This window comes from Nuphar pumila, chromosome 10 (genome assembly GCF_984573655.1).
Source record: "Nuphar pumila chromosome 10, dmNupPumi1.hap1.1, whole genome shotgun sequence".
Classification (NCBI taxonomy): domain Eukaryota; kingdom Viridiplantae; phylum Streptophyta; class Magnoliopsida; order Nymphaeales; family Nymphaeaceae; genus Nuphar; species Nuphar pumila.
The window spans coordinates 28,823,219-28,842,087 of NC_143258.1; positions in this window are offsets into that span (position 1 = coordinate 28,823,219).

The following is an 18,869-nucleotide window of genomic DNA, read 5'->3' on the forward strand; positions in this document are numbered from 1 at the left end:
GAAGTCCGAAGGTTCCATCATGGGTTCTTTTTTCGAGAATTCCATCATATTTCATTCTCGGTCAGGTTAAGGGTTAAACCTGAGCCTCATTTTGATGAGGTATTTCATTTCCCGGTCAGGTTAAGGGTTAAACCTGAGCCTCATTTTGGTGAGGTATTTCATTTCCCGATCAGGTTAAGGGTTAAACCTGAGCTTCATTCTGATGAGGTATTTCATTTCTCGGTCAGGTTAAGGGTTAAACCTGAGCCTCATTTTGGTGAGGTATTTCATTTCCCGGTCAGGTTAAGGGTTAAATTTGAGCCTCATTTTGATGAGGTATTTCATTCTCGGTCAAGTTAAAGGTCAAACTTGAGCTTCGTTTCTACACGAGGTATTTTCTGTCCCATCCAGGTTAAGGGCAAAACCTGAATCTCAGTTCTTCGAAGCAAATTTTTCTTCTTTATTCTCCACTTCATATCTACCATTTTCATCAGGGCTAATATTTTCATATCCAGTCAGATCCTTCTAACTAGAGCATTTTTATAGCCCAAATTTGGTGTGTTTTTCTTTACCACTAAGCTCGTCTTCAAGCCGACTTAGTAGCAAAGAGGGGCATCTGTAAACAACCCAAATTTTCCACATCCATTCTCAAACAACCCTCCTCAGGTAGTGCCAACCCTGTTAGGTCAATGTAGGAGTCAAACCCTGAGTCAGTTTCAAAAAATTACCACTTTACCCATTTTCACTAGGAAAATTACCATTTTACCCCTAGGTCATCCCGGACCCCAGTCAGTCGGAGTCAACAAAGCTCACTAATCAGTTCAGAACATTTAGAATATCAATCATTTCTAGCTCATCTGAGCTCATAGTGAGAAAGTCATTTTCATTTCTGACCATTTCTTCAGAAATGGGATCATTTCTTCAGAAATGAACTCATTTCTCACTTAAATCCAAGCCAATTGTCTTCAAGTCAGTCATTCACAGTCAGTCATATTCTCCAGAGTCTAGTCTGAGCTCACCAAAAGTTCAAGTGCTCCAGTTTCAGTTCAAAACTATTTCCAAGTGTCCAGGAGCCCATTTTAGCCCATTTCAGCTCATCCAGCTGAAATTGAGTTGAATCCAGTCAATTGAGCTAGTGTTTGAGCTTCAATTTTAGTTCATGTCAGTATTACTGACCTTTAACCCAGCTCAAACTCAGCTCAGATTTGTAATTCACTTCACTCCAGTGATCATTCCGTACCATTTCTCTAAAAATGGCAGTATTTCTTGAAAATTTAGTTAGAAAGTCCAGTTGAGTCAGTACCATGTCAGTTCATTTGAGTTCTAAAACTCTAAAACCCAGCTCAATCCAGCTCATCTCAGTTCAATCCAGCTCGAACACCAATTTTCAGTGTCACTCTAACCCAGTAGAGTCTCGAAAACCATTTCTTGAGCTATTTTGTCAATTTTAATGCTTTTTAAACTGGTATAACTGTCAATCGGGGTCTAACATCTAAAATTCTTTATTCAGGGTCTGCATTTCGCATGTCATTTCTCATCATTTCATATAATTTCTCAGTATTTCATAACATTTCATCACATTTCATTTCATTTTCGAAGTCCAGAACTCCAGTTTTATAAATTTCAATCCAGATCGAGTTTTAAAAGCTTTCAGAAATCAATTTCAAACCCCGTGTTTCCAAAATTGACATTTTTACCCCTGGGAGTCTAAATTTGGAAATATTTTCTCAAGAAGAATAATCTGGATTTATTTCAAACTCAATTTTTTGAATTCTACACTGGATTTGCTTTGCAACGGAGTATTGAACTTCAAAATCCGAGCTCGTTTCAAAAAACTGCCAAAAATAGCTCATTTCGTCTGGAAATAAATTTGGAAGTATTTTCTCGAGAAAAACAATCTGGATTTCTTTCAAAATTAAATTTTCAAATTCTACACTGGATTTGCTTTGCAACAAGGTATTGAACTTCAAAATCTGAGCTCGTTTCAAAAACTGCCAAAAATAGCTCGTTTCGTCTGAAAATTTTCTGAAAAGACTATTTTGCTCCTTTAATCGTCAAAATGAATTTCAAAATCAAAATTTGGACCCGCTCTGAGATGGCCCATTCATTTACATTTCTATTTTATTAAAAAAAAGGATGTTTCTTTATATTTGTTTGTTTTTGTTTTTATTGATTTTTTTTATTTTTAGAGAGGTGGGACCCACAAGGTGGTCGCCCAAACCTCCAGCCCCTCTATTTCTTCTTTCCTTTTCTTTCTTCCTCTCCTTTCTTCTCCTTCCTTCTTTTCCTTCTTCTCTTCTTCCTTCTCCTTTCCCATGTACTTAGACCCCCCAGCTCACTCTCCTTCTTCTTCTTCTTTCCCTCTCCTTTCTTCCCTTTTCTTTCCTTTTCTCTTTTCCTTCCCCTTTCCTTTCTTCGCTTCCTTTTCTTTCCTTTCTTTTCTTCCCTTTCTTTCCTTCTTCCCTTCCTTCCTCCCCTCCTCTTCCGATTCTCCAGCCTATTCACGTACGCTGGCTGCCCATCTCTTATCTTCCTTTTTTTTCATTGGTTTCATTAAACCCTAAGTAAGGGGATTATTGATCCCTAAGTCTAATACAAGAAAAAAAGGAGAACGGCTAGGCATCTCTCTCTCTCTCTCTCTCTCTCTCTCTCTCTCTCCAAAACAGCCTTCAACTTTGGTTCCAACCACTTTCTTGGCAACATCTACCAGCCACAACCATTGGCAGCCATTGCCACAGCTGCAGCTCTCTCCATTGATGCATCATAGCAAAGTTCAGCCCACCTTCTTCAACAGTCCAGCATCTCGACCAAGGTAGCCCTCCTCTCCGATCAAGGTGACAGCCACAACAACAAGTCTCTACCTTCTTCAACAGTCCAGCATCTCCACCAAGGTAGCCCTCCTCTCCGATCAAGGTGACAGCCACAACAACAAGTCTCCTTCAAGGTAAAGTAAGAAATAAAAAAAAAGAAGCAAAAAGAAAAACTTTGTCTCAAGGTGCAATGAAAAATTTTCATATGATGTTTACATAGATCTAACACGAATCCAGTTTAAAACTGGATTCACGAGTTTCTTTATAGGATTGAATGATATGAAACGGTAGTCGCCCATGTCAACGCTATGCATGTAAGATGATCCATTCGGAAGATGAATCGGATCTCTTATGTCAAAAGCCAACAACAATCAATTTCATATCTCCTTTTTTTTATTTTATTTATTTATTATTATTTTATGTTATTTTAATCATCATTTTAGTGAAAATCATATGACTTAGGCGTTTAGCTTAATTATTTATTGTCTTTCTTTTTTTTCTTTTATTAGTTTCATTAACACATCTATTGCTTTATCATTTTTTTTAATTCATGTATAGAGTCTAGTTGTTATCTCATGTATGAATCTTCGTTGATAAATCCTAAAAATTTCGTATTAGACATTCTTGCGTGTTATTGATATCCTACAAAAATTCTAGATTGGTTTGAGGTCGGAAACTTCATTTCAAAAGTCAAGAACCGAATCAAGTTTTGAACTCTCCAAAAATTTCAATCTCTGATTTAGCAAAAAAGAACCTTCGAATTCACCCTCGTGGGGCATCCGGATTTTCCCCTAAAAATCACAGTGGATTAACAATGAAATCTAATAATGATCTGGAAATTTTGAGGTTTTTCCATTTAGTTTTGACCTCTGTCAAAAATTGGTTTTCCCAGACCTTTGGGAAAATCTTGATTTTCCTTCGTCAGGGTATAGACAGACCCTAATGCATCGAGTCTGCCCAATCCGTAGCTCGTATGCAAAAACATTTAACACAAAAGTTGTTTCTAACATGTTTTCCTGTCATTTCCTAAAATTTGGGGATTTTGAGAACTGTTTTAGTATTTTTTTCTGAAATTTTATTTTCTGTCAGACAGATTCCAATATCCCAAAATTCCAGAGATTCGGGTCTCTAATAACAGTGTGCCCTTTTCTAAACCATAACCCAAATCCCAGTGGTGTAAAAAGACAAAACTTTTTCCTATTTGTCAAGGACATGTTCTCACAATTTCAGCCTTTTTCCTATCTGTTTACTATTTTGCCCCACATTTTTTACCAAAACCTGTCTGTTTCCCCCAAATCCTAGAGTCGCCGGATTCCGATCCGACTTGCCAGAGTGGTACAGCTCCGACCATAGGTCAAAACCAGAAAGTATAAAATTCAAAAATCTTTGCCTAACTGTCCTCTGTTACTCCATAAAATTTGGGAAATTTTTATAGAAGTTTGATATCCGAAATCCCCTTTAGAATCAACACTTTAGGCAAAAATCACAAAATTTAGGGTTTTTATTTGAATTTCTATATTTAAAAATACAAAAAAATTATATTTTCGAGATCCATTCTGTTTTCAGGGTTATTTTAGGTGTCCATGCCAAATTTGGCTTAATTCTAAGTTCAATTGCTCCATGTGTTAGTTTATCTTTAAATTCAGAAGCGAAAATCAAGCGAAAATCAAGTTAAATTTGATATTTTATGATATTTTTTCCATTTTATGGTTTTATTCATGTAAATTAGCATGTAGAATCATATTAGGATTAATTTAAATGTCATTTTTATTTCACATTTTCCATTTTTGCAAAATTTATTTAAAAAAAACCCTGGTTTCAAAGTCATAGTCTTGTTATCAGGGGTATTTTGGTCATTTTGACCTAAATTTCGAAATTTCAATCTTTAATTTCATAAATTTTCATGCATATCATCATATTTTATCATATTGTATTTGATTTATTTCATTTGATTTTTAAAATTCCAAAATTTACAAAATTTCTTTTAGAAAACCCTGATTTCAAGGTCATCAGGGGTATTATGGTCATTTTGACCCAAATTTCGAATTTTCAAGTTTATTTTTGAAATTTATTCATTATTTATCATGTTTATATCAAAGGGGGTATGAATTTGGGTTTATATCTGAATAATATCTGATAATTTCCCATATTTTCGGATAAGTTCAGAAAAACCTACATTTTTGTGCTAACCTTGTTTTCTAGTTTTGCAGGAACATTCAAGAAGAAGACTTAGCCACTTTATTTCTTTATTTTATTCGATTCAATGTAAAAAGCAATGTAATATTTGGAATAAGAGTTACATTTCTGCTTAGAATAGGGCTGCATTGCATATAGTTTAATTTCTGCAAATTCAATATTTGATGTATCATTCATGCACATTTTTCCAAATTCACTATGGTTGACACGAATGGCACGTGCACAAGCTCTTATGGAGTTTATAAACTCGGTGGGATTCGTATTTATGGCCATAGACAGAATACGAAGAAAACCAAGATTTATGATCTTCATATTAGCCACATTCAACCTACACTCTTAGGCTAACTTCAAAAAAATGCACTGCATTTCTCCAAGTTTCAAAAGGATTTCTCAATTCCTTAATTGAAATTACCTTTCAAATTCATATTCATTCATTCATATTATTCAAATTACATTGTTTTCAAATTCATTTTCCAACTTCAATTTCAGAAAAATCAATTTTCCCAAGGATTTATCAAGCTTCTCAGGATTAGATTTTCTAAGAATTATGGGTTTTCAAATGAGATTTCAAAAGCATTTCCTAAGTTTAAATCAAGATTTTCCAATGTTTTTAACATTCTCAAATTTCAAAATCCTAAGTTTTTAGAAATTGATTTTCTCAGAGTTCCCATTTTCCTGAGAATTCATTTTCCTTTTCAAAAATCCTTTTCCAATGAAGTTCCTGATTTTCTCAGAATTCTCAAATCCATTTTCTCAGAAAAGAAAATTCCAAATCTCAAAAATCGATTTTCCCAAGACTCAAGTTTTCCTGAGAATTCATTTTCCAATCCACTTTCTGATTTCCAATGAAATTCAATGATTTTCCCAGGAATTCTAATTTTAAGCACTTTTCCAATCATTTTTCCAGCATATTTCAATTTTCCAAAGCAGACATCATTCTTTCAAAACTTGCATTATTTTCAAAATTTCATAGCACAAGCCTAATTCTTTGTGCATTCTAGGAAAAATAGAGCATAATTTAGATATTTGAGTCAAGTTAAAGCACGTAATTGATCCTTGGTTCAATTACCCCTAGTAAAGGCACCGGTAACGATTGAACCTCGTATCGACAGGCGGACCCATTCCACGGAATTTTCCCGCAAAATTTCAAAATGGAGGCGAGTTAATTTTCAAAACAATTTTCAAAACTTTGGTCGAGTTTGACTCACGAAATTCGTTTCTTTCTTGCAAGAGAGGGGAAAAAATTTTGCGATGATAACAACTATAAAAACATATTATAAACTAACCCTTAAAATTTAAAGGATAAATTCATCCAGAATTAGGCACTTCTTACTTACACTGTATATTTACGCGATTTACGGGTCGCACGTACAAAGCCAAAACACAAGGCACATCCAAAATATACTTAATTATGTAATATAACATCATAATTATACGAAAGCATACATATCATCATTAAGTAAACATTAAACTCCTCAAAAAATTTGCGGGCCTTATAGAGAAAATCTCTTGATTTCGTTTAAGTAGAAAATTAAGACTTCCAGAGTGTTTGAGCATATATTCGCAAAGATCCAAATATCTTAAGTATATCTGGCTCGCAGGAATCAGTTCAATTTGCATTTTGAGTATAAATGCTATTTTTACCGGTAAATGCCTCGTGAATTTTATTCAGAATTTGTTTGAAAATTTGTGGGTCTTACAATATTACCCCCTTAAAGGAATTTCGTCCGCGAAATTCAATTAAGAGTATAAGGCAAAAAGTTTAGGATACTTATCCTGCATATCAGATTCGGGTTCCCAAGTGCAATCATTGATTCCATTATGTTGCCATCTCACTTTAACAAGTGGAATGACCTTTGTTCTTAGCAATTGCTCCCATCGGTCCATGATTTCTACTGGCCTTTCCTCCACCGTCATATATTCTCGAATGTCTATATCTTCATGTTGGATGAGGTGAGAAGGATCATGAATGTATTTTCTAAGCATTGATACATGAAATACGTCATGTATTTACATGTATTCCGGTGGCAATGCTACTTGATAGGCAGTCTCTCCGATCCGACTCAAAACCTCGAAGAGACCAACGAATCTAGGGCTGAGCTTATCCTTCTTTCCAAAACAGAACACACTCTTAGTCTGAGAGACCTTGATAAAAACCTTATCCCCAACAGCAAAAGTGAGCTCCCTACGCTGTTGATCTGCGTAGCTCTTCTGTCGACTCTGAGCAGTCAGTAGCTTCTTTCTGATCATATGGACCTACTTAGTATAATGATGCAACACGATGGGAGAGTCCAAGGTTCGCTTACCCACTTTGCCCCAATGAATTGGTAATCGACAGGGTCGTCCGTATAAGGATTCATACGGTGCCATTCCAATGTTAGCGTGATGACTATTATTATAAGCAAATTCAACCAATGCTAAGTGGGAGTCCCAACCACCCTTCCATTTCAGCATACAGGCTCTTATCATATCCTCAAGAGTCTATATGGTTCGCTCAGATTGCCCATCAGTTTGGGGTGGAATGTTGTATTAAACTTGAGTTTTGTCCCCAGGGCTCTCTGCAGCTGCTCCCAGAAGTGAGAGGTGAACTTCGAGTCTCGATCAGATATGATCGATATCGACACTCCATGGAGTCTGACGATCTCCCGAACATAGATTTCTGCCAATCTTTTCGTAGAGTATTAAGTGTTGATTTGCAGGAAGTGAGCAAACTTGGTGAGTCTGTTCACGATCACCCATATTGAATCGTGTTGTCTCTTGGATCGAGGTAGTCCTACGATGAAATCCATCGTAATGCCTTCCCATTTCCATTCTGGAATTTCGATCTGTTATATTTTTCCGCCAGGTTGTTGATGTTTGATCTTGACTTGCTGGCAGATCAAACACTTCGAGGCAAACGTAGCCACATCTCTTTTCATACCCCTCCACCAGTACTTCTTATGTAAGTCCCAGAACATTTTGGTACCTCTAGAGTGGATAGTGTACTTGCTACTATGAGCTTCCCAGAGTACTTCCTCTCTTAGCTCAGGGTTATTTGGAACCCATATCCTTTCCTCATCCTTTTCGACACGAGCTTTTAATTCCAAGTACTGGGGGTCCTTGAACTGTTCAGCTATAATTCGATCAAGGATCTCGATATGGATTGTCAAACATGACAATCGGATTCTGCCAGAATAAGCCAAAAATGGCCTCCAGTTGACAAAATCCTCCATCAACTTCCATTGTCCTGCGAGGCTGACCAGAGTGCCAACAGTCTTGCGACTAAGGGCATCTGCAACTACATTCGCCTTTCTACGGTGATAAGAAAGCGTGAATTCATAGTCTTTGAGGAATTTCAGCCATTGTCGTTGTCGCATATTGAGCTCCTTTTGAGAGAAGAGGTATTTTAAGCTTTTATGGTCCAACATGACCTCAAATTTCTCTCCATATAGGTAGTGTCGCCAAATTTTAAGCGCAAACACCACTGTGGCAAGCTCCAGGTTGTGGGTTGGATAGTTTTTCTCATGGATGCTTAATTGTCGTGATGTATAAACGATCACATTGCCGTATTGCATCAACACGCAACCCAGACCCGTTCCTGAGGCATCCGTGTAAGCTACGAATCCTCCTTGACCAGAAGGTAGAGTAAGGACAGAGGAAATAGTAAGACTTTATTTCAGAATCTTAAAGCACTCCTTACACTGGTCATTCCATTCGAACTTGACTCCCTTTTTCAATAGTTTCGTCATGAGAACAATGATTCGGGAGAAGTCTTGTATGAACTTCCGATAGTATCCGGCAAGTCCAAGGAAGCTACGGACCTCAGTGATATTTTCTGGCTGCTTTCAGTCTATCACAACTTCCACCTTCGCAGGATCCACTGCGATCCCATCTTTTGATATTACATGACCGAGGAACATCACTTTCTCTAGCCAGAATTCACATTTTGAAAACTTGGCATAGAGTTGATTATCCTGAAGGGTTTTCAAGACGATTCTCAAGTGTTTATTGAGATGTTCCTTGTTCTCTGAATATACGAGAATGTCATCAATGAAGACGATGATAAAACTGTCCAAAAATGGTCTGAATATCTGATTCATCAGATCCATGAAGGCAGAAGACGCATTAGTAAGTCCGAAAGACATTACTACGAACTCATAATGGCCATATCTCGTTCTGAAGGCAGTCTTGAGTATATCCTCCTCCTTAACTCTGAGTTGATGATACTCAGACCTGAGGTCGATCTTGGAGAATACTCTTGCTGTCTAGAGCTGATTGAATAAGTCCTCAATTTGAGGCAACGGGTACTTGTTCTTAACGGTTTCCTGGTTAAGCATCCGATAATCGATGCATAACTGAAGGGATCCATCATTCTTCTTTACAAATAGCACCAGGGCTCCCCACGGTGATGCACTCAGATGGATGAACCCTTGTTCCATCAGTTCTTTCAACTAACATTTCAGCTCACTGAGTTCAGCTGATGCCATTCGATAGGGGGCTTTGAATATCGGTGTTATTCTAGGTAAGGATTGAATTCCAAATTCAACCTCACAAAGTGGCGAAAGTCCTGAAAATTCCTCAAGAAACACATCAAGAAACTCCCGCACCACCTCCAAACTCTCAAGGGACTGGTTAGTGGAATTTTTTACTGAAAGACTCAACAGGAAGACCACACAACCCTTCCTAAGGTATTTTTGTACCTTAAGTGCTGATATGAGTCATTTCTGTCGGACAGTGTAAACACCCCAAATTTTCACCCTCATCCAGTGTTTATATATTTCATGTCACTGCATATCATTACATGCATTTGGCATACCATTTCATTGCATTGCATAGCATTGCATGTCATTACATCTCATTTTCGAGATCCAACACTTCTGTTCTCAAAATATTTAATCCAGATTCGAGTTTTAAAATTTTTCTTTCAAAATCAATTTTAAAACCTGGGTTTTTAATCAGCATTTTGTAATTTGCCAACCCCCAAGACCTTATATTTTGAAATGTTTTCTCAGAAAACAATCTGGATTCGTTTTAAACTCAAATTTCAACTGATTTCAATTCTCAAGAGGAGGCCCATTTAGGTGGTGTCGCTTCTGGACTCCTTTATTTATCAAAAATTTCAAAAATTTTAGAGTCCTAGTTGGATCAGGACTCTGTATTTTCATTTGTTTGAATCTTTTTTGAACCTTTTTAAAACACCATTCTGATTTTAAACCAGTTATGGTCATATCCCTTGTCCATTTCCTCCATGTTGGCCGAAATCTTAGAGTCCTAGTTGGATCATGACTCTTTTTTCAGAGTCCCAATCAGATCAGAACTCTACTTTTTACTACCTGTTTTTGGAGAAAACCTTTCAAAATCTTCCGTTTTGGCCAAAATCCCAGAATCCTAGTTGGAATAGGACTCTTCTTCAAGAATCCCAGTCGAATTAGGACTCTTCTTCAGAGTTTCAGTCAGATTAGGACTCTGTCTTTTGTCACTATTTTTACCTGTTTTTAATCAAATCTTTCAAAATGAGTCAAAACTCAGAGTTTCAGTCAAAATAGGACTCTGTTAAGAGAGTCTCAGTTGGATCAGGACTCTGATTCTGATTTCAGTTTTGAGAGAATCTTTAAAAAATCTTTCCATCTATCAAAACTATTACACTTTTATCAAAGAATTTCAAAATTCTGAGATTTTATCCTAGAGTCCTGATAGAATCTGGACTCTGCCCCAGAGTTCTGATCAAATAAGGACTCTATCCAAAGTTTGTTTTCTCACTCCATTTTCACTAATTTTTAAAATTTCTGTTTAAATTTCATCATTTGCTTATCAGAAAACCAAAAATTCTTAGAGTTCTGATCGAATCAGGACTCTTTTTCAGAGTCCTAATCAGATCAGGACTCCGAATCAAAACTTTAATTTTATCCTGTTTTTAACTGTTTTTCAAAATTCTCTCATTTGTTTTCTCAGAAAATCCAAAAATCTGAGAGTCCTAGTTCAATTAGGACTCTGTCCCTAGAGTCTCAGTTGAATCAGAACTCTGTTTTATTTCAATATTTGCTATTGTTTTCACTGTTTTCACAAGTTCTTTCATCTGTTTTTTAGAAAATACCAAAAAAATCTAGAGTTTCAGTCCGATCAGGACTCTGTCCCAGAGTCCTAATCCAGTCAGGAGTCTGTTCTGAAGTTTGTTTTTACTTCTATTTTCATTCATTTCTATTTGTTTTTCAAAATTTAGGTCATGTTACAAAGTCCAGTTAATTCAGGACTCTATTTCAGAGTTTCTGTTGAGTTAGGACTCTAACCCTGACTGGGTTTTCTGACTTATTTTTTTACGAGTTCTGATAAAATCTTTCAAAAATTTCTTTATTTGGCTGTTAAAATCTAAAATGTTAGAGTCCTAAAATGTCAGAACTCTAGTCCAGAGTTCCAGTTCACTTGGAACTCTATTTTCAAAAACTCTGAATCTCAATTATTGATTTTAACCCCTTTTCAAAGTTATTTTCAGTATTTATTTCAATTTTTCAAAACTTCGATGTGGGCCCCCCTCAGTTGGCGCCATATCCAGAGGAGTTCTGACTCAGTCAAGACTCTATACCATTTCAAAACTTTCAATCTCAAAGTCTACTTTTGAATCTCTTTTTAAAAACCTCTTATTTTCAAGTTTTAAAATCATTTTTGAAAATTCAAGTGGGGCCCACTCGGAGTGGCTCCACATTTGAAGAAGTCAAGGTTAGACTAGGGTTAGTCATTGTCCTAGTTAGGTTAGGGGTTTAGAGGAGTCAAAAGCAATTTTAAAAATCCATTTCATTTAAGTTTTAAACCATTGGTTTTTAAAGGTTTTAAATTCAAGTTTTAAAAACCAAATGTGGGTCCATACTAGGTGGTGCCACATTTGGACTTTCTAGGGTTTAATTAGGTGTTAATTAGGGTTTAGTTAGAGTTAATTTAGGGTTAGGAAATCACAAAAAATAGTCCTCCCTTGGTGGTTTTAGATAGAGTTTGAAAAAGTCAAAGTTAGGTATTAATTAGTCCTAATTACATGGGTTTTGAAAAACTATAAAAAGGGGTCTTTAGAGGGGAAAAAGGAGGCTCTTTTATCTCTCAAATTTTCGTGGCTTCTCTCTCCTCTCCAGCACCTCCACCTTCCTCCATTGCAGTTTCAGCCCTAAGGTGAGTTATTTAATATTATTTCATTAGTTTTTATTAGTTTTTTATGATTTTATATTAGATTTCACCATTGGCACCTCCCCTTTCATGGATTAAACCATGGATTCAACCTCAAGAACCTCAAGTTCAATTTAAGAAGATGATCTAACCCTATTACATGCTGTTTTCCATGATTCTAATCCATTAGAATCATTTATTGCATTGTTTTTTATATTATTAACCAAGAAAACATGAGATTTAACCGATTAAATGGATTAAATCCATGGTTTCAATGGTAAAAGCAATTCCAGCCATGGATTCCCTGTGTTTTATTTATTTTTTTATTATATTAATGTTTATTACATGTCTTTCATCATAAAAATCAATTTTGCTTTGCTGTTTAGATAAATTCTTATGGTTTTCATGGATAAATCATATTGTTTTTAGTGTTTCTTAGATTTCTGCATATCTTAATTTCATATCAGTAGAAAGCATGTTAGTTCGTATTGAAATATTTATTGTAAATTATTGAATTTTTTTATATGTGATACAAGAATGTGTCAGTGAACTACTTTAAAAAATTAGACGTTTTGGGATTCGAAAACTCTGTTAATAAAATACAAAGTCAAATCGGAATTTCTGTTAATTAAAATCGTTATTTAAATTCAAGCATAACTTGCAGATGTGTTATTTCTTTCACCCAATATCCGATTTGAGATCCGTAAAATGCAGTGGCTTCGTGTTAATGTACTCTATTTACTGTAAAATTTTCATAATTTTTTGCCTCTGTTTGGTACTTGTGCTCTGTCAGAAAGTTGGATCCATCTTTTAAAACTCGTTATGATTTATTAAAACCCTAATCCGACTTGTGCTGATCATAGATCTCAAACCGTAGATCCGATTCATGATCTGTAAAAAAAAAAGTTTATTATTTTTTTGTCTAATATTCACTGCTAAAATTTCAGAAATTTTTGATGAAAATGGCTATTTTTTTCTGTATTTTCAACTGGAAGTACCTGTTTTAACCAATGTTAGATTCGTTATATTTAAATCCAGATTGCCGGAAAAATATCTCCCTCATCAAAGATGATTTTTCCGATCTGTAAAAAGGATATTCTCTGGTTTTTTGTTTAGTTTACCTATATAAAATTTTAGGAATTTTCATGGTAGATTGACCCCTGATTCAGGTCTAACACTGAAACTGGTCTGTGACCATGGGTAAAAATAGTTTATTTTAGGGTTTTAATATAATTTTCGAATTGGAATAATGTCAAAAATATATTTTTATGATTCTAATCTGATTTTAGAATAATAACAAGTGCAGGTGCCGATTTTTATGAATTTTTGAATCCATTTGATGCTTGAATGGATTAAATTGCAAAACAGGGTGCCCGCAGGATCTCGAAACACTGATAAAATCATAATTTTCATGATATTTCTTGATTTTCGTGTATAAGTTCATGTTTTTAGGGTTTGTTCATGTTTAGAATCATATTAGGATGCTTCATGGTCGATTTTATATTTATTTCAATCCTAAATCCAAAGTTTTTACCGAAATTTATTTAAAAAAACCCTGATTTCAAGGCCAATTTGGTCATTTGACCTCAATTTCGAAATTCTAAACCCTAATTTTCATATTTTTAATCATATCATATCATCTTTTGTTCAATTATTCCTCATTTGAATTTCAAAACTTGCATTTTACAAAATATCTTTCTGAAAACCCTAGTTTCAAGGCCATAGTCTTGCTATCAGGGTTATTTTGGTCATTTTGACCATAATTTCGAATTTTCAAATCTCATTTTCATATTTATTATATTTTATTTTATATTTTATTATGTTTATTTTAGAGAATCATGGAAAAAGGCTTATATCTAGCAAAATCCAGTAATTTTCAGATATTACTGGATAAATCTAGAAAAGCCAACATATCTTCACTAACAAGTTTTCTAGTTTTGCAGAGATATTGAAGACTTTATTTTTCTATATTTAAATTCAATTAGTGATGTAAATTAAATGTAAACTTTGGAATAAGAATTTCAATTTCTGCTTAGATTAGGATTTGCATTGCATATAGCCTAATTCTGCAAATTTTAATATCTGATGAATGCATTATTCATGCACATATTACAAATCCACCATAGTCTACATGAATGGAAAGTGAACAATGTAAGATCCACGATTCTGATCTTGATGTATATTGTGTAATTTTATGGAAATCGATGAATTTTTATGTTTTGGTAATTTCTGAAGATTTGCTTATTTTGAGAAATGGGTTAAATCACGTAATTTTATATAAATAGAGCGATTTCGGGAAATCTAGATTGAATCAACCTTCGAAACTTTTAGGGTAAGTTTAGAATAGGGTTGTAGTAATACACCTCAAATTTGAGATCCGAACGACGAAAAAACCTCGTCAGTGCATGTGAATTACGAGTCTTGACCTAAATTTTGGACCCGAATCTTAGAACGCTTAATTTTAACGAACAAGAGGTGAATTCCTCGATAGGCATCAACCATTCTACGTTAATTAAGGTTATAAAGAGAATGAAATAATTGGTTGGAATAAAATTATTATTTTAATTCATTAAATAAGCATTTTCTTATGACATACATGATATGCTGGTTTGGTTTTTGGATTGGGAGCACCTAGTGGATCCAAGACCCATGGACGACCCCTATAGTGGACGTCCATATCCTTGGTTGGCCAGCTGGTCAACCAACTGGATGGCAATTTTGAAAAGATTTTGCATGGATTTAAAGCTTAGGCCTTCATTGGCCATGTGTCTTTCCAACCCCCTCATGATGAAGCCTAGGCTCCATCATGAGGAACGCCATTTTCAAAGGGGAGCCATGGAGCTGGCGCCCTGTTATCGTCGCAAAATTTTTCCCGTCTTCCCTTCCTTGCGGAAGAGAGAGAGGGAAACGCTTTCGCGCTTCAAACTTGACCGGATTTTGGAAATTGTTTTGAAATACTCGCCTCCGTTTTTGAAAATTGCGGGAAAATCCATGGGATGGGGCTCGACCTGTCGGTACGAGGTTCGACCGTTCCTGCCGCCTTTAACAGAGGTAATCGAACCAAGGACCAAAATTGTGCTTGACTTAATGAAATTATCGAAATTGTGTTCTACCCTAAATGCACAGAGAATTCAGGCATGTGCTATGAAATTTTGTAAAATGCAGCTTGGGAAAAACATGATGTATGCTTGGTAAATGCTTTGGAGTTGGAAATAGTTCTAAGGCAAATGGTGGAAATCAATTTCTCAGGAAAACTCAGATGGAAAGGGGTTTTGAAATCACGAGAAAGTTTATAAAGTTGTGGGAAAATCATGAATGGTTGAAAATCCTGGGAAAATAGAAGTGATTCTTGAGAAAAAAGGTGAACATTTGAAAAGGGAAACACTTGTCAGGAAAATTCGGACTTTGAGAATTTTCTTAGGAAAATGATGGAAAATTTATAGGAAAACTCATTGGAGAAGAAAACTGAAACTTGGGAAATTGAAATCCTGGGAATCTTACTTTTGAAATACTTGGAAATCAATTTTTTTTATTCTTGAGAAAGATTGGAAAACTCTTTTTTTCAAAATCTTAAGAAAGTAACATTTTCCAGGGAAAATCAAGGGAAGACTTTGATTTTGGAAATCCAACTTAGAAGTTTCTTGAGAGACTGGTTTCCATGGGAAAATGTGAAAACTTAACTTGGGAAAACCGATTTTTGAAAATCCTCAGAGTTTCTTGAGAAATCGATTTCTTGAGAATGAAATTTTCTTAAGAAAGTCACGAGAAAACCAATGATTTCATGATGCAAATGATATGAGTGAATGGATACACTTTGAAAAGATTTTCTGAGGAATTGGTTGGAAAAATGTGTATTAAGTCAAAATAAATCCTTCACATATTCTGACTGTGGCCATGAATATGTTCAGAGTTTAATTGATTTAATGCACAATACTTTGTAAATATTGGAAATATGATGTGCATTTTTAAGATAGCCTAAGAGTGTAGGCTCAGTGTGACTAGTTGAAAGATGATGGATCTGGGTCTCGTCCATATTCCGACTAGGGCCATAAATATGGATTCCACCGAGTTCATCAACTCTCTAAGAGTTGGTGCACGTGTCATTCGTGAACATCCATAGTGCTTTTTGAAATAATGTGCATGAATCACATAAGCAGGATATTGCAGGAATTTAAACTATATGATATGCATCCTAGTCTAAGCAGAAAATTAAAATCTTATTCCAAAATTTACATTATTACATCACTAAATAAATGAAATAAATAGAAATTGCAGACTTCAGCTCCTTCTTTTGAATGTCTCTGCCAAACTTGAAATAAGGTTAGCTCAAATATGTGGGTTTTTCCAAGATTTTCCAATAATATTCTGAAATTATTGGATTTAATTGGATATAAACCCTATTATCATGCTTCCTTGATATTTGAAATGATGAAAATGTAAGAAATTCAGTAGAAAATAGTTTGAAATTCGGAATTGGGGTCAAAATTACCAAAATACCCCTAATATTAAAGTTATACCTTTAAAATCAGGGTTTTTGATGGAAATTTGTGTAAAAATTGAGATTTTGAAATTCAAATTGAAACAAATGATGATGAAATGCATGATGAGACATGATGACATGCTGCTAAACACATTAGGACAGAAAAATTAGAATTTGACATTTTGCAATTTATCCAAAATAATGAATTTCGCTTGTTTTTTGCTTGGATCTGGGTCCCGCGGGGCCCTGTTTTGTTGATATGGCCAAATCAAGCCTCAAATGAATTCCAAATTACACCAAATTCGGTATGAAGCATCTACATACTCTGATAAACATCCTAGAATGCTAAAGTTCATGAAATGATATGATTTGAAAGCTAAAATTTAAAGAAAGTCCTAAAAATGGTGGATTTCGCCAAAGGACCCGAACCAAATGCAATGCTTACTATGATAATGCATAATTTACACCATAGAAACCTCTGATACTTTTAAGATTGCTAAAGGATCCGAAATGGAACATTTTTGGTTTTTACAGCCTTGGGATTTGAGCCATGGTGAGTTCGGTAACAGGGATTTGGTTCTGACGGAGGTAAAATCAACCTGATCTAATATAAAATACTAAAAAAAATAGTAAACAGCCATGGAAATTTCTGATATTTAACTAAGATACTCATGACACCTACAGAGACAACTTTCATGTTCATGACTTTGGCATTTGATCAACAAAAACAAGGATAAAAATATAACTTTTCATGCCTAAAATAACAGAATAGACAAATGTGACAAAACAGAGGACTGACAAGGAAAATCCGAAACAGATGTCCCAACTATTCTAAAAATCACAGGCTTTCAGATGAAAACAGAGGACATCTGGTACATAACATTAACTTTTTACAGATTTGGAGTTGGATCAATACCCAAAGAGAACCTATCGACCTAAGTCGATCCAAAGTCTCAGAGGGACAAATCAGGCTCTGACACGTGTCCCGAACTCTCGGATTTTTGTCAGACATAAAAAAAAATCAAAAAAATCTGATAAAATCGGGTAAAATCTAGACATCCTCTCTAGTTCAGAACATCTTTCGGAGCGAAAATCGGATCTCCCATGAGGGAGATCTCGATTTTACAAGTCGGAAATAAAAATTTAAAATGCATCCCGGGTAATAAAACCCGACTCACCTTTTTGAACGTTTACCGCATTAAACGAATTTAAATGCATCTGAGTTTTTGGCACATTTTTAGGGACACCTAAGGGCGCATTCCATGATTTTTTTGGATTTTTTAACAAAACTTACACGCATGAAATGACGTGTGGACTGACTGACAAAAACAGAGAACTACTGAAACTGAGCAGAATTGAAATAAATGCTAAATTAATCCTAATTAACTCATGAAATATGCTAACTTAATGAAATAAAATGCCAATTAAATCTAGCTAAATGTATGAATGCTAAAAATCATCAAGGAAGCATAATCATGTATTTTTATATTTGTCGTTTTATGAGAATAGCTCAATCCATCCCTCGGATGAGCTCTTTCTTCAAACGACTCCCGAATCAAATCGTGATATGAAATCAAGAGGAAAAGAGGTGCACCTTGCTTCGTTATGCAGCGTTGAAGCTCTTGAAAGGGACGACTACCAAGGGATTTGTTCGTTCTTCGCTCCGGGAACGCTATCAGTTCAATGAAGAACGATTATCAATTCACTTGGAACACTATCAGTTCAATGAAGAACGACTATCAGTTCACTTGGGAACGCTATCAGTTCAATGAAGAACGATTATCAGTTCACTTGGAACACTATCAGTTCAATGAAGAACGACTATCAGTTCACTTGGGAACGCTATCAGTTCAATGAAGAACGATTATCAGTTCACTTAGAACACTATCAGTTTGATGAAGAACGACTATCAGTTCACTGAAGAATGAGGACCATTATAGAGAGTTGGATCGCTTCTATGAATGGTTTCAGCATTATCCCCTTATCCTGAACGGGGAATAGAAATTGGATGACCTGGCGGTCGAAATTGAGAATTGAGTGACCTAAAGGTCGAAAATTGGAAATTGAGTGACCTAGAGGTCAAAATTGAGAATTTGGTAATTGGATTTGAGAATTGGAATTTGAAATTGAAAATTGGGTGACCCTTGGGTCAAAATTGAGAATTGACTGATCCAAAGATTTGAATTGAAAATTGGTGGGCGAAATATCAAATTTGAGCAATTGACAGACCCTGAGGATCGAAATGACTTGGATCAACAAAGGAGAATGATGAGTTC